The 14,049-nt window shown below is 41.3% G+C and overlaps 1 protein-coding gene and 1 pseudogene across 3 annotated transcripts in view; both read right to left on the reverse strand.

Annotated features, from left to right (window-relative positions):
* Window positions 1-14,049, reverse strand: part of L3MBTL4 (L3MBTL histone methyl-lysine binding protein 4) — a 450,611-nt gene that overhangs the window by 177,222 nt on the left and 259,340 nt on the right. The gene's annotated exons all lie outside the window — the stretch shown is intronic.
* Window positions 2,830-3,941, reverse strand: LOC131490365 (cytochrome c oxidase subunit 6A1, mitochondrial-like; annotated as a pseudogene).

Here is a 14,049-nt window from a genome sequence, read left to right on the forward strand (position 1 = left end):
GCAGGGCTTGAACTCACAAATCCCGAAATCATGAGCCAAAGTAGGACGCTTAACCAACTGAGCCACCCAGGCGCCCCTTTTTTCAATCTTTCTAACACCATGAAAGACAAGTGAACAAAACATCTCCAAGATGCTAACACCACTAAGCTTGTCTGTAAAGCAACACCCGGAGTTGCCCTCACATACTCCCCATCCCCATTCTGATCCCCAAGTTTAAAAATGACCTTGGTGTGACTAGCATCTTGGGAGGCAGAATTCCACTCTTTTCACACTGAATCAGGTGCCTGTGGCAGCAGAGAGATCCTGTAACACCTCCTGTGTGACCTGCCCTGAGCCCCCCCAGGGTGCCTGTTCATGGGCCATCTCCCTTTCCCAGCTGCACCACCCACCGTGGTCACCAGTGCTAAACCATGTCCTACAGGACCTTCTGACTCTGGCACAGAGCTTAATACAGTCGAGAATGCCAAAAAAAAAAATTCTTTGTTCAGTGACAACTCCAACACTACCCTCTAAGATGGTAAGCCCTTCCTCAAGCAATATTCTTAGGCAATCTGTTGATCACTCAAGGTTTCCATTGTCTGGACCTGTAGGGCAATGTAGAGGTAGGGTTGCAACAACTGCATCTCGTCCCTTTCCCTCTCCTTGGAGGACATTGAAGTCTTCTGGATAGGGTTAAAACTCTTGCTGAGAAATCCTGAAAGGTCTGCTGCCCAACACAGGGTCTCCACTGGACATCTATGTGTTGACATCCACAGATCTATGGCCAGATAGGACCCAAACACTGGGACAGGGTGAGAATATGTTTTGCTTTATTGTCAAACCACCTGAGGTATGCCATGACTTTTAGAAGTTAGTATGCATTTGCATTAAGTGCCAGTAACTTGGAACAGAGCAGTGTCTTGATGAGATACAATCTCCCAGTGACTGTAATAGGATAACTAAGACCACCCTGTCACATTTCATTTCAGTAACTGTGAACAGTAGCAAATGAAGTCATTTAGCTATGATGAGAAAATAATCTGCAAAACTGTTCTGAGCTAGCGTCAGACACCCAAACATCGAATTTTAGAACAAAGTAAATGAATTCTGCCCTCACACCTCCAGAAGGTAGAGCACACAGGATAAGCACTTCAACAAGGAACATTTAAAACAGATAATATCATTAAGACTGTAAGTACATTTTGAAATGTATTATTTTTCCTTGATAAGTCTATCATGTAAATCTGTAATTAGGGACTTCTAAAATAGCTAACTTTTTTTAAACACAATATGCTGTAATTGTCTATTAAGTCAATGAGTACTTAGGGACTCTTAAAACTGCTGATTACTTGCTTGCTGGATTTTGGAAGAACAAGTACTAAAGACTCCTTATAAAATTATCTTTAGAAAAGAAGGAAATTGAAAATGTGCTGCTACCTGGCTAAATTAATCTTTTTTTTTTTTTTTCCTCAGAATGACATCTATCCATCATCAGATTGATTATTCCAGATCAGGACTAGAACCGCACTAAGTCTTATTTAATAATCTATGTGACTTTCCATCTCCAACAGAAAAAAAAAAAAAAAACTTTTCTAGTTCCACAGGGTCCCAAATGTTCATCAAAGGGGCTTCATTAATCATTCAGTTCTTACTGCAGATTTCATTATTTTTTTCTCACTTACCAGGATAAACCACGTGCCAGGACATTTGGTATATTTACAAGTCATTCTGTTATATTTATACATCAGCTGAGTAATGAACCAAATGGGAAAATGAGCTATATTCCTTCTCGAGTTATGTTCTATTATGCTTGTTTATGCTTAACAGTTAAATAAATTAGCAATGTTCACAAGGTCTTTAATACAAATAATAATAAAGGTTATAGATACTATTACTACTGTTTGTAATACTATGCTATTAATGTGCAATTTAACTTCATAATAATGCTATGTTTAATTTATTTGGTAATCAAGCATCATAATTACTTCCAAATATAAATCAAACAGAAGCTAAAGAAAGAACAATGACAAAATTATTCAGACATGGAAGCCAGCTAGGAAATCTTCTTTTTCTGCCTGTCAACTTCCTACTCGTGGAAGTTCTCTTTGTTAGCAGTGGGAGTGTTTCAGCCTATCTTTCTGCTACTAGGCCGGACTGGACTAATTCCACAGCTACTACTCAAGAATTCCCTCCATAAAGGTGGCAGGTGAGAGCCCAAGGTGGCCTCTAGAGATGCTTTGGCATAAGTGATTAACCAACTCTTAGAGAAATAAACAGATAAATAAGAAATACTGGCAGATACAACACTCTTCATCCTTCCACCTATAAGCTTACAGTGTCATGGGGACTACTGACAAAACACAAGGAAACAGATCCTTAAAATGACTGCATATTATGAAATGCACTATGGAGAAAAGGAAGTGGTGAAATGGAAGTGGTGGTTGTTCTTTAGGTTATGTGGCCAGGCAAGGCCTTTCTCAGAAGGGACTATTAGAGATGAATTCTAAAGAGTATGAAAGTGTCATCTATTAGAAGAGCAGATAGACCATTCTGGACAGAGACAAGAGCATATGCAAAGGTCCTGGGGTGTAAATAATTTGTGTTTAAGAAATTTAAAGAAATGGGGTGCCTGGGTGGCTAAATTGGTTAAGCGTCCAACTTCAGCTTAGGTCATCTTCTCACAGTTCGTGGGTTCAAGCCCCGCGTTTGGCTCTCTGCTGTCAGAGTACAACCCACTTCAGATCCTGTCCCCCTGGCTCTGCCCCTCCCCTCCTTGTACGCATGCATGCATGCTCTCTCTCTTTCTCAAAAATAAATAAACATTTAAAAAAAGAAATCGAAAGAAAGGAGTGCATGGAGGAGACGAGAGGTGAAAGGAAGACTAAGTCAGAGGTGTGTGTACTCACATTCCTTCTTCTTGCATTTCCTCTTCTGTTCACATTCCCCCCTCGTTAGACTAGCACTGGGGTGGGCATTTGTTTATGAATAGGGAGCTAGTCAGCTATTTGCTTCCTTTGGTACACTAGGGGGTAGCTGCACATCTTTAGGAAAAGATCCCACATGGCAGAAGGTAATGACATAGCAGTGGCCAGTGGCCAAGTTAATGAGCCCAAGGCCATACCTCTGCTTTTCTTTTTCATGGACGAATCTAAGTTATTTATTTAAGCCATCTCCTGCCATAAGCAAAGGGATGGAAATCAGTATACTGGTCATCATTTGATACGAGTAAGGAAGGTGAGCTTAAGGTCCTATATACTTTTCCGGTCCACGTGCAGAGTCATGATCCACACGAGTGCTGTGGACCCCAGTGGGTAGTGGTCCAGGTTCTCTTTATGCATCTTCATAGCCAGTTGGAAGTGGATTCACATGACAGTTAGGAATAGAGTATGATTACCATCTCCCCAGGGAAAGGACGTGGACTTGATGAGGAGATAGGGGTAGGGATGAACTCTGGTTTTTCGTGCTCTGCATGATGTGATTTCAGGAAGACATTCAGCACACACACTCCCACACTGGGGAGTGCTAGAAGGAGGTGAGGGCCTTCCACACATGAGGTGAGTCATCCTCACTGTGGGTGCCCCTTGACATGGACTGCCCCAGCTATGTGCCCGACTGCCCCAGCAGCCCAGACACCTGGGACAAAGCTGCCACTGCCATTTTCAACCTGGACCTTGATAAGCCCGAGGCCATACTTCTGTGTTGACACAACTTGTGTGGGACACACAAGAGACCCAGAAGTTCTCCTATGCCTCAGTAAGGAGGCACAGGGTCTAGGTGAGCAAGAGCCTGGCCTCAAGACAAAGCCACATAAAGAGAGATTTGGGGGGAAGGGGGCGCCTGGGTGTCTCAGTTGGTTAAGTGTCCCACTCGTGGTTTCAGCTCAGATCATGATCTCGCAGTTTGTGAGTCTGAGCCCCACATCCGGCTCCACGTTGACAGTGTAGAGGCTGCTTGGGATTCTCTCTCCCTCTACCTCTGCCCCTCCCCTGCTCATGCTCTCTCTCAAAAATAAATAAATAAAAACTTAAAAGAGAGAGAGAGAGAGAGAGAGAGAGAGAGAGAGAGAGAGATTTGGGACTGGAGCAAACAGTTGGGATCACATGACTTGGGGAAGTCTCTTGAGGCACTAACCTGGCAAATTCCTCCCAGGTCCAATCAGGATTGCTCCTTATGGACAAGTAGGGCTCATCCTCTTCCCTGGACGCAGCTGCACACCCTGTGGGCTGTCGATTACCACCAATGATGTGCAGTTACTGCAGACCCTCCATGTATGAGACTGCACTGCACGGCAGTGTAATCTAGTTTTACTTTTTGCCACCCTCTTCGAAGCCATCACGCTTCATGCAACACCGCTGATGCTGCAAAACAGAGGAGGTGCCCCTTTCTGGAAACCCAGACTCAGCAGCTCCACAGGCCCGTCCGAGGCTGGGGTGAACACCTTCCTGTCTAAGTGAGGGGGAGGGGGTGGGGAGACTGATACAATCATAAGGGAATATATTGTAGGGTTCAGGCAAGTCAGAAAGTGCATCGTGATTAGGACCAGACACCCACTTCTGTCTGGAACAGGTGCTGCAAACCACTGCATCCACACCTGCACGTGGTAGGCTGGGGCACGACGAGCGGTGAGTATTGTCAGGTTCATGTTGTACAGTCACATCTCTGGTAACTCCTAAGGATAAAGCACTTTTCTGAGGTTTGCTTGGGCTTCCTGAGCATATGGATCAAATCCTCTCTTGCATCTACTTATTTTTATATCCACCCTGAGAGAGCAGCTCTGTTCCCCTCAAGTTTGTGGGCACAAATGGTGAAGCCAACTGTGTCCGACAGGATGGCACCAGCATCGAGGGTCCTCACCCTGGGGGGCTGAGTGGCCGGCCCTGTCACTCCACACTCCCACCAGCACTTGTCTCTGCATGGCGGTTGTCATTTCAGAAAAAACAAACAAACAAACAACTTCATACGTACCCTGGCGAGAAAAGTCTATAGTTATCAGGTGGCACATCCAAATCTAATTTATTTAAAAAAAAGGTTCTCTGTTCTCCACTAGATCTACCGTATTAGAGGCATTGGAGCCAGTCATATTTTTATGTTATTATTTTTATTCCTCCTTTAAAACATTAGCAAAGCATTTCCACGCAATCAGATATTTTATTCTGTCGAGCTCCGATTTCTAAAACAGTGTTTACAACAAGGGCTGAAGGAGCAGGAAGGGGGAACTAAGTACAGGAGGATTACGTTTATAAAATGTACAAAGTGAGGCAAACACCAAGCAAATTGGACAAATATTCACCAAGGGCCCACCCTGCAGGGAGGACACAGGCTGAATCATCCCAGCCCATGGTAGGAAGGAGCACGTGGGGCGTGGGGCAGGAGACAGCGCCACCAACTGGCTCATCACATCCTGGACTCTTCTACAAGCATTTTCTGGCTTGCATTTACCACCTGCAAGAGTGCGCACATTCCAAGGAGCAAAGGTGAATAACACAAAAACCCTGCTCCACGGGATCTTGTAGGCTAAAAGGGAAGCCATCCATTCACTTGCTCATTCATTCATTCATTCATTCAGGCCTATGTCTTCAGCTCCAAGTCTGCATTACTCTTTGGAGGTGGTATAGACTGTGCAATGGAAGACCAACAGGGGCACGGGTCCCTGCCACCATGGAAGAGGTATTCTAGTAATGGAGAAGGGGTGACAACAGAAACAAATAAGCATATTGTATTACGCTGGCCTGTGACATGTGGCATCCAAAACACAAAGACATCTGAGGAGTTAGAGAATGGCAGAGTTGTTGTCCGTGGACAGCTTGGGCAGAGAAGTCATCTCTGGGAGGGGATACCTGAACAAGCCCAGGGAGCATGTGGCAGCACAAAGTTCCAATCCAAGGGGACAACAGAGGCAGCAGTGGCAGTAAGGCTGGTGTGCTGCAGATATGGTGAGGGCCAGAGCCCCTTGAGCAAAGACAAGAGTGGAAATCCCTGCTAGGGGCCCCTGGGGCATTCGAGGGGTAAGTAAAGATAGCGTAGGATGGCAGGGGTGGAGACGATTCATCTCCCTGGGGATGTCACATGAAATTTGGGAGAGAAGGTCACCCACCTTCTGCCCAAATGCTAGCAGATAAGCACTAGGCACAAGGAATATAGACCCTACCCAGAGGCAAGAAGCTGAGAGTGTAGACTAAGAAGAGAGGTAGAAGGAGATGTGAAAAAATACCATTGCTAAATCAGGGATAAAAGAAGGGAAAACTGTGTTTCACAGAGAAGGCTCAGGTGAGCGCCGGTTTATATCCATTTGGTTTGACAACGACAAAGCTAGTGAACAACTCAGTAAGAATACTTTCATTTCACTGTGGTATGTTTAGGACTGTGATATTGTGATTTACAATAAGAAATATATACCTAGTCTTCCTCCTAGTCTTGGCACAGAGCTCCTAAAACCCTTGCAATTGCCTGCCAAGAGAGCAATAGAGGTCTTTTGTTATGCTAATGATGCGAGTTTGGGAAAGCACCTAAGGCTGGAGGCTGACTGCCAGTGGAGCCAACCAGTGATTACAGGGCTGGAACTTTCCCTCCCACTCCTGGAGATGGGGAGGGCTGGAAAATTGAGTTCAACACCAATGGCCAATGATCTAATCAATTGTGCCTATGGAATGAAGCCTCTATTAAAAACCAAAGGATAAGGTTCCTCTGAACCTTACCAGCCACTGGGCTGGGAGACATATGGAGACTTGTGGAGAGTGTCTAGTCTGGAGAGAGCACGGAAGCTCTGTGTCCTTTGCCCTATGCATCTCTTCCATCTGGCTTCTATTCCTGAATTACATTCTTTTATAATAAACAGATCATCTAATAAGTAAAATGTTTTTCTGAGTTCTGGGAGACACTCTAGCAAATTAATTGAACCCAAGCAGTGGGTCATTGGAACCTCTGATCTATATATAGCTAGAAGCACAGGTGATGACCTGGACTTATGACTGGCATCTGAAGTTGGGGGTTGGAGCAATCTTGTAGGACTGAGCCCTTACCCTGTGGAGCCTGATGCTTTCTCTAGGTAAGCACTGTCAGAATGGAGTTGAATTGCAGGACACCCAGCCAGTGTTGAAAAATTGCCTGGTGTCAGGAAAAAAGTGACACATCAGAATTAGGTGCAGAATTGCAATGTATTCAAATTTTTATTTTAAGGAACAGCAAAGTTCTTTAGTTCAGTTTAATGGGGCTTATAGGGAGGGCTAATCTTAAATCTAAATCAGTAATTCTAAATGTTTCAAACTATCCTAAACATTAGTCAATATTCACTCAGAGATCAGCAACCCCTTTATGGATAGTATAATTATAACAATTACCTAGAAGAAAACCACACTGGTTGTTTAAGTTTTAGGAAATAAAGTCAACTTCCAATTTTCTAGATCAATGAAGAGAAATGGCATGGGAAGCAAATGTGCCTGCACTCTTCACCCCAGCCCTACTATTTTACTGAAAGGCCAGTATGAGCCAGACAACTGAAAGCAGCCATTAAGGTACTTAATCACAAGGTGGCTCAATCCTCAGTCGGTTAAGCATCCGACTTTTGGTTTCCGGTCAGGTCATGGTCTCACAGTTTCATGAGTTCAAGCCCCATGTTAGGGTCTGCACTGACAGCGCAGATTCTCCCCCTCTTCTCTCTGCTCCTTCCCTGCTCGCACTCTCTCTGCCTTTCTCAAAAATTAAAAATAAATAAATAAATAAATAAATAAATAAATAGGTATTTAAACACGCAAGCCTGCAAGTCTTTGCAGAGGCAAAGTAACTTGCTCGGAGACACAGAGTCAGCCAGAGTAGAATGAAAATTTAAATCCAAGATTTTTCTAGCTCCGAAGTCCATCATCTTACTTCTCAAATTTGGTGAATTTCCAAAGCAAGAACTATTGGAAATCCCATTGCCCAATGGGGTAGGTAGTCTAGGTAGCTAATTCACAATATAATAAAAGAAATGAGATCTATTAAAAGAAATTTAGCATCAAATGTGACTGGGATTACAGTTTCCAAATGATCTGACTGAAAAGATTGTCAAAAGGCAATTCTGTAGAAGACCGAGGTAGGCATGGTTTTTTGGTTCTGGTGTTTTTAAACCTTTTCAAAGACATTCAGGGAATGCAAAGCACAACAGAAAGCTCTTGACACCTTAGTGCTTTATCTTAGGTATTTAATTTTGATTCTAAGGGTAGAAAAAGTCCACCATGAAAGACTATGCATAAGATAAAACAGACAAATCATGCCTTAATGGCATGAGAAAAGGAGAGTTCCATCTGACGGTGGAACACTGGGTGAACTGCAGCTGAGCTGGGTGTGGTGGGTAGGAGGAAATCCGCACCCAGCCATACAAACTGGTGCTCTGAATGGGAACTCTGAACTTTTCATTCTCAAGTGGCTTTTCACAGTTAACCTTTTCAATAACTTACATTAGGCCTCAGAGACTGAATGCTATGAATTATTGAATATTATGGTCTTTGCAAAAATACACTGTACATTTTTGCAGAAGCTTGGGCTATATAACATGCATTATACCTTGGTTCAATGTCTGCAATGAGTATAAATATATGAATTAAATGGCATTAGAAAAATAGAAATGAACTAAAGTAACTAGAAAAAATGGAAACGAACTAAAGTAACTACCACTCACGTAGAAAAACAAAATTTTAATAAATCGAATAAAATTTGTACTAGAGCCAACAGATTCTAATTTTACTTATGCTTGTGCCATTTCCATCTCTAAAGGGGCCACCACTTTCCCTCCACTGGTCCAGATGCTCTGTGTTCTTCTGGGCCCAGGTCAACACCATTCTTAGAGGCCTGGCTGGACTAGCCCTGTGTCATTCTGCTCTCTCTTTAAAAACACATTTAGAAACATAGCAATGTACATTTAGTTTTCACTCATTCATCAGCAGCTATAAGATTTTATTCTATTTCATATATTTGCAAACTACAGCTCCCTCAAACATAAATGGGAAGCTCATGGAAGAAAAAATTCATTATATATATATATATATATTTATATATATATATATATTTTATATATATATATTTATATATATTTTATATATATATTTTATATATATATTATATATATATTTATGTATATATATTATATATATATTTTATATATATTTATATATATATTTTATATATATATTTATATATATTTTATATATATATTTATATATATATTTTATATATATATATATATTTATATATATATATATTTATATATATATATTTTTTTTCTTCCTCTGTTTCCAAAGCATTATAATACTGAGTCAAGGGAAAAAGAACCAAGGGAAAAATATTCATAACAAAATATAGATGAGAACATGGATTTAAAAGGTGTCTTCCTCATATTTTCTTTTAATTGTTCTTATTTTCACAGAATACCACTACCAGGCAACCTGTGTGATGCTTTTTGTAAAATTTCACTAGACTATATCAATAAAATAGATAAAGTTCAAGTTGGGTACTTCCTCCATAAAATGGTAGAATACATAAGATGACCTCTAAGATTTTTTTCCAAACCTTAAATTTTTAGTATTCTTTGCAATGTTTGATCTATAAATCTATTGTATCATATACAATAAAGTACTGAGGCAATTGTTGAGTCACATAAATATAACAAAAGTAAAACAAAAGAGTGTAAAAAATATATGAAAGTTAAAATATCTGAAAATACCTTAAAATACTTGCAAATTAATGTTGGTAAGGGACTTCATCTGCTCGTATATGAGAAAACGCTGTGTGTGGTTTTATAGATCTATGTAGACACAATTACTTTGATCTGATTTTCAAAGATCCTGGACATTAGAACTTTAGTTTGAATTATATGAGTAAATAAGATCAACTCTTCGACTTAATATAGCACTCAGCAATAAAAACTGATTTGATTTGGTTGATTATGCAAACACGATCCATAAAAGACATCAGAATAGGATGCTACACGTAATTCCTACTGTAGAGCAAGTGTTCCTACCCGCTCCTTACCACCCAGGAATTTGACACCAGCTGAGGGAGTGACTTTTCTGTAAAGAAAGTTAATATATGGAGGAATGTATAGAAAGGTGCTGTATTGGCTTCAAAATCTTATAAGGCCAATGGTCAAGGTGTTAGGAGTAATTCTGTTTGGGATAAATGAAATAATTCTGCTTTGGGAAGAGTAAGGTATGGCAGCGAGTAAAGCACAGATTGTGAAGCACCTTGTGTATGTGCAAAGAAAGGAGCCTGTCAGATACTGGATGCCAAGGGAGAGCTTTAAGAATGGAAACCCATGTCAACTATAGTTCAACAAAAAAAGAATGGAGATAATGAGGTCAGATTTGAGTTTTATACAGACAATCACAGGAAAGACATCAGCAAAGATAATCATGAAGCTGTTGCAACTGTCAACAGACCTTCACACTTTGTTTTGTTAGATATCTTGACCAAAACATTCGTTTCTACTTTCCAGTGGGGAAAAAATAATTCAGTGATTGATAAATAAATAAATAAAAGAATACATTTTGGAGTAGCATTGTGTGTATGTTGGGGGATGTTACAATTACAATTAATAATGATTTATCCAAACAATTTATAACAAAAAAGCAAGCACAGCAGTAAATGAATATCCTGGCCAACTGGAGGTAGCCAATTCTCCCAAATTATAGGGATTCCAATCACCTTAAAAATGAATACAGAAAACGGGAATCTTGTAATATTGCCAAAAAAACAGGGAAGTCAAACTTAAGAAATTTTGATAACTGAAGGTATTTTTTAAAAGCCACATCAAGAGAGGTGAGAGGAGCAACGAAGTGGTCCAGTCATGATCCACACTCCCAGCACAACAGCCCACAAGCAGGAAGAATATGAAAAACACAGAGATCCTCCCTGAGGAGCAAAAGGTTCAAGTCCCCATCAGGCACCCCCTGTCCTGAGGACCCACACCAGGACGAAGAGCCCCCATAATGTCTGGCTTTGCAAATCAACAAGGCTTAACTCTAGGAAAGCCAGAGAACTCTAGGAAACCAAGACTCTACTCTAAAGGGCAGGCGCACAAGCACACTCAGTCTGAGACACAGCATAGAGGCAGCCCTTTAAGAAGCACCTGAACCATAATCTCCATCATAATGGAGACTTACTGACTCAGTCTAGGACATTTGCCAGAGGGGCAGGGATCTGTAGGAACTTTCTGGAGGAAAAGAAGCACAGGGGGGCACCATTTTTCTTACCCTCCTTCTACCATGGTGACTGAGAGCTGGCAAGTGCCATTTCTGATGCTGTCCATCAACCCTGCCAACACTAGTCATCCTGTCCTGGTGATCCTCTGCAGGTCTGCTCTGCCCAACATGCCCCTCCAAACCAGCTCCCCCTCTGCCACATTGGCAGGCAGCCTCAACTGGGTTTGGCACTCCCCCACTCCCCCAAAGTGGTTCCTGCCCCCACTGCACCCAGCAGGTGGCCTTAGCTGGGACCAGCATCACCAAAAGAAACTCCCAGGGGGCTCCTGGGTGGCTCAGTCAGCTGGGTTTTTGACTCTTGATTTCAGCTCAGGTCATGATCTCACAGTTTATGGGATCGAACTACGTGTTGGGCTCTCCGCCAACAGCGTGAAGCCTGCTTGGGATTGTCTCTCTCTCTCTGCCCTTCCCCTACTAGCATGCTCTGGCTCTCTCTCTCTCAAAATAAATAAACTGAAAAGAAGTAACATTGATATAAAATTTTTAAAAATTTAAAAAATAAAAGCAACTCCCAGAAAAGGGTACACCAGAACCAGAATCAAACCAGGAAATGCAGAGGTGTCCCCCTACAGCAGCTCCAGCCTTGATGCACCTGGTGAGCAGTCACAGCCTGGACTGATGCACCTCAAAATGGCTCCCACCCTCACGGGATGGGGGTATGTATCTACAACAGTCACAGCCCAGACGCAAGAGAAGACACATGCAGCCCACAAAGGCGACACCCTGGGAACCTGGTTCTGGTGAGCAGAGAGGATTGTGCTTCTGAGCCCTACAGGACACCTTCTATATACAGCCACTTTTTTAAGACTGGGAGACATACTGACCTACCTAATATAGAGAAATGAACACAGATTGGCAGGCGAAATGAGGAGACAGACAGAGAGAGAGAGAGAGAGAGAGAGAGAGATGTTCCAAGTCAAAGAACAAGACAAAAATCTCAAAAAAAAAAAAAAAAAGAATTAAATGAAACAGGTATAAGCAATCTACCTGATAAAGAGTTCAAAGTCATGGACATAAAGATCCCACACTTGAAAACAGAGTAGATGAATACAATTAGAACTTCAAAAAAGAAATAGAAAATATAAAAACGAATCGATTAGAGCTGAAGAATACAATAACTAAAGTGAAAATTACATGAGATGGAATCAACATCGGATTAGAGGATACTGCCAAATGGATCAGCAATCTGGAAGACAGGGTAGTGGGAATCACCCAAGCAGAACAGCTAAAAGAAAAAAGAATTAAAAAAAATAAGAAGAGTTAAGGGATCTCTGTAACAACAAACTAATGTTCACATTATAGGGGTCCCAGAAGGAGAAGAGAGAGAAAAGGGGGTGGAAAACTTACTTGAGGAAATGAGAGCTGAGGGATGTCTGGGTGACTCGACTGGTTGAGCATCCGACTCTTGATTTCAGCTCAAGTCATGGTCTCATGGCTTGTGAGTTTAAGCCCCGTGTCAACAGCTCAGAGCCTGCTTGGGATTTTGTCTCCCTCTCTCTCTGCCCCTCCCCACTCGTGCTCATGCACTTTCTCTCTCCCTCTCTCTCTCTCTCTCTCTGTCTCAAAAATAAATAAATAAATGTTATAAAAAAAAGAAATAATAGCTGAAATCTTCCCTAACCTGGGGAAGGAAACAGACACCCAGGTCCAAGAAGCACAAAGGAACCCAAGGAGGCCCACACCAAGACACATAGTAACTACAGAGGCAAAAATTAAAATTAAAGAGATGATCAACTAATTACATAGAAGAGAACACCCATTAGACTATCAGCTGATTTTTCAGCAGAAACTTTTCAGGCCAGAGGGAATGGCAGGATATAGTTAAACTGAAAGGGAAAAACGAACAACCAAGAATACTCTACCTAGTGAGGTTACCATTCAGAATTGAGGACAGGGAAAGCATTTCCCAAACAAACAAAAGTTAAAGAAGTACATCCCCACTAAAGCTCCATACAAGAAATGTTTAAAAGGACTTATTCAAGCAGAAAATAAAAGGTCATAAATAGAAGAAAATTGTTAAAGAAAAATTTGCAGTGAGAAAAGAAAATATAGTAAAGGTAATGGATCAAACACTTATAAAGATACCATGGAGGTTAAAAGACGAAAGTAGTAAAATAAACTATATCTACAATAATTAGTTGAGGGATATACAAAATAAAAAGATATAAAATATGTCAAAAACAAAACATAACAGCGAGGAGTAAAAATGTAGAATGTGTTCAAATTTAAGTGATCATCAACTTAAAATAGACTTCTGTATACACAGGGTATTATAATATGAACCTCATGGTAACCACAAAACAAAAACCTATAATACATACACATGCAAAAGAGAGAGAGACAGAAAGAGAGAGAGAGAGTGAGAGAGAGAGAGAGAGAGAGAGAGAGAGAGAGAGAAGACGTTCCTGAGTGGCTCAGTTAGTTGAGCATTTGACTCTTGATTTTGGTTCAGGTCATGATCCCAGGGATGTGGGATCAAGCCCTTTGTCAGGCTCTGTGCTGAGCATGAAGCCTGCTTGAGATTCTCTCCCTCTCTCTCTCTCACTCTCACTCTCACTTTTTCTCTCTCTCTCCCCCTCTGTCCCTCTTCCCAACTCTCTCTGTCTCAAATAAAACTAACTAACTAAATAAATAAATATCCAAATATAACACTAATAAAAATCATCAAACCACAAGGGAAAAGAGCAAGAAAGGAACAGAGAAGAAATACAAAAACAACCAGAACACAATTACTGAAATAGCAGTAGGTACATACCTATCAATAATTACTTTAAATGGACTAAACGCCCAATCAGAAGGCAAAGGGTGGCTAAATGGACCAATAAAACTCACATGACCC

Source organism: Neofelis nebulosa, chromosome 11 (assembly GCF_028018385.1).
Source record: "Neofelis nebulosa isolate mNeoNeb1 chromosome 11, mNeoNeb1.pri, whole genome shotgun sequence".
NCBI classification, from domain to species: Eukaryota; Metazoa; Chordata; class Mammalia; order Carnivora; family Felidae; genus Neofelis; species Neofelis nebulosa.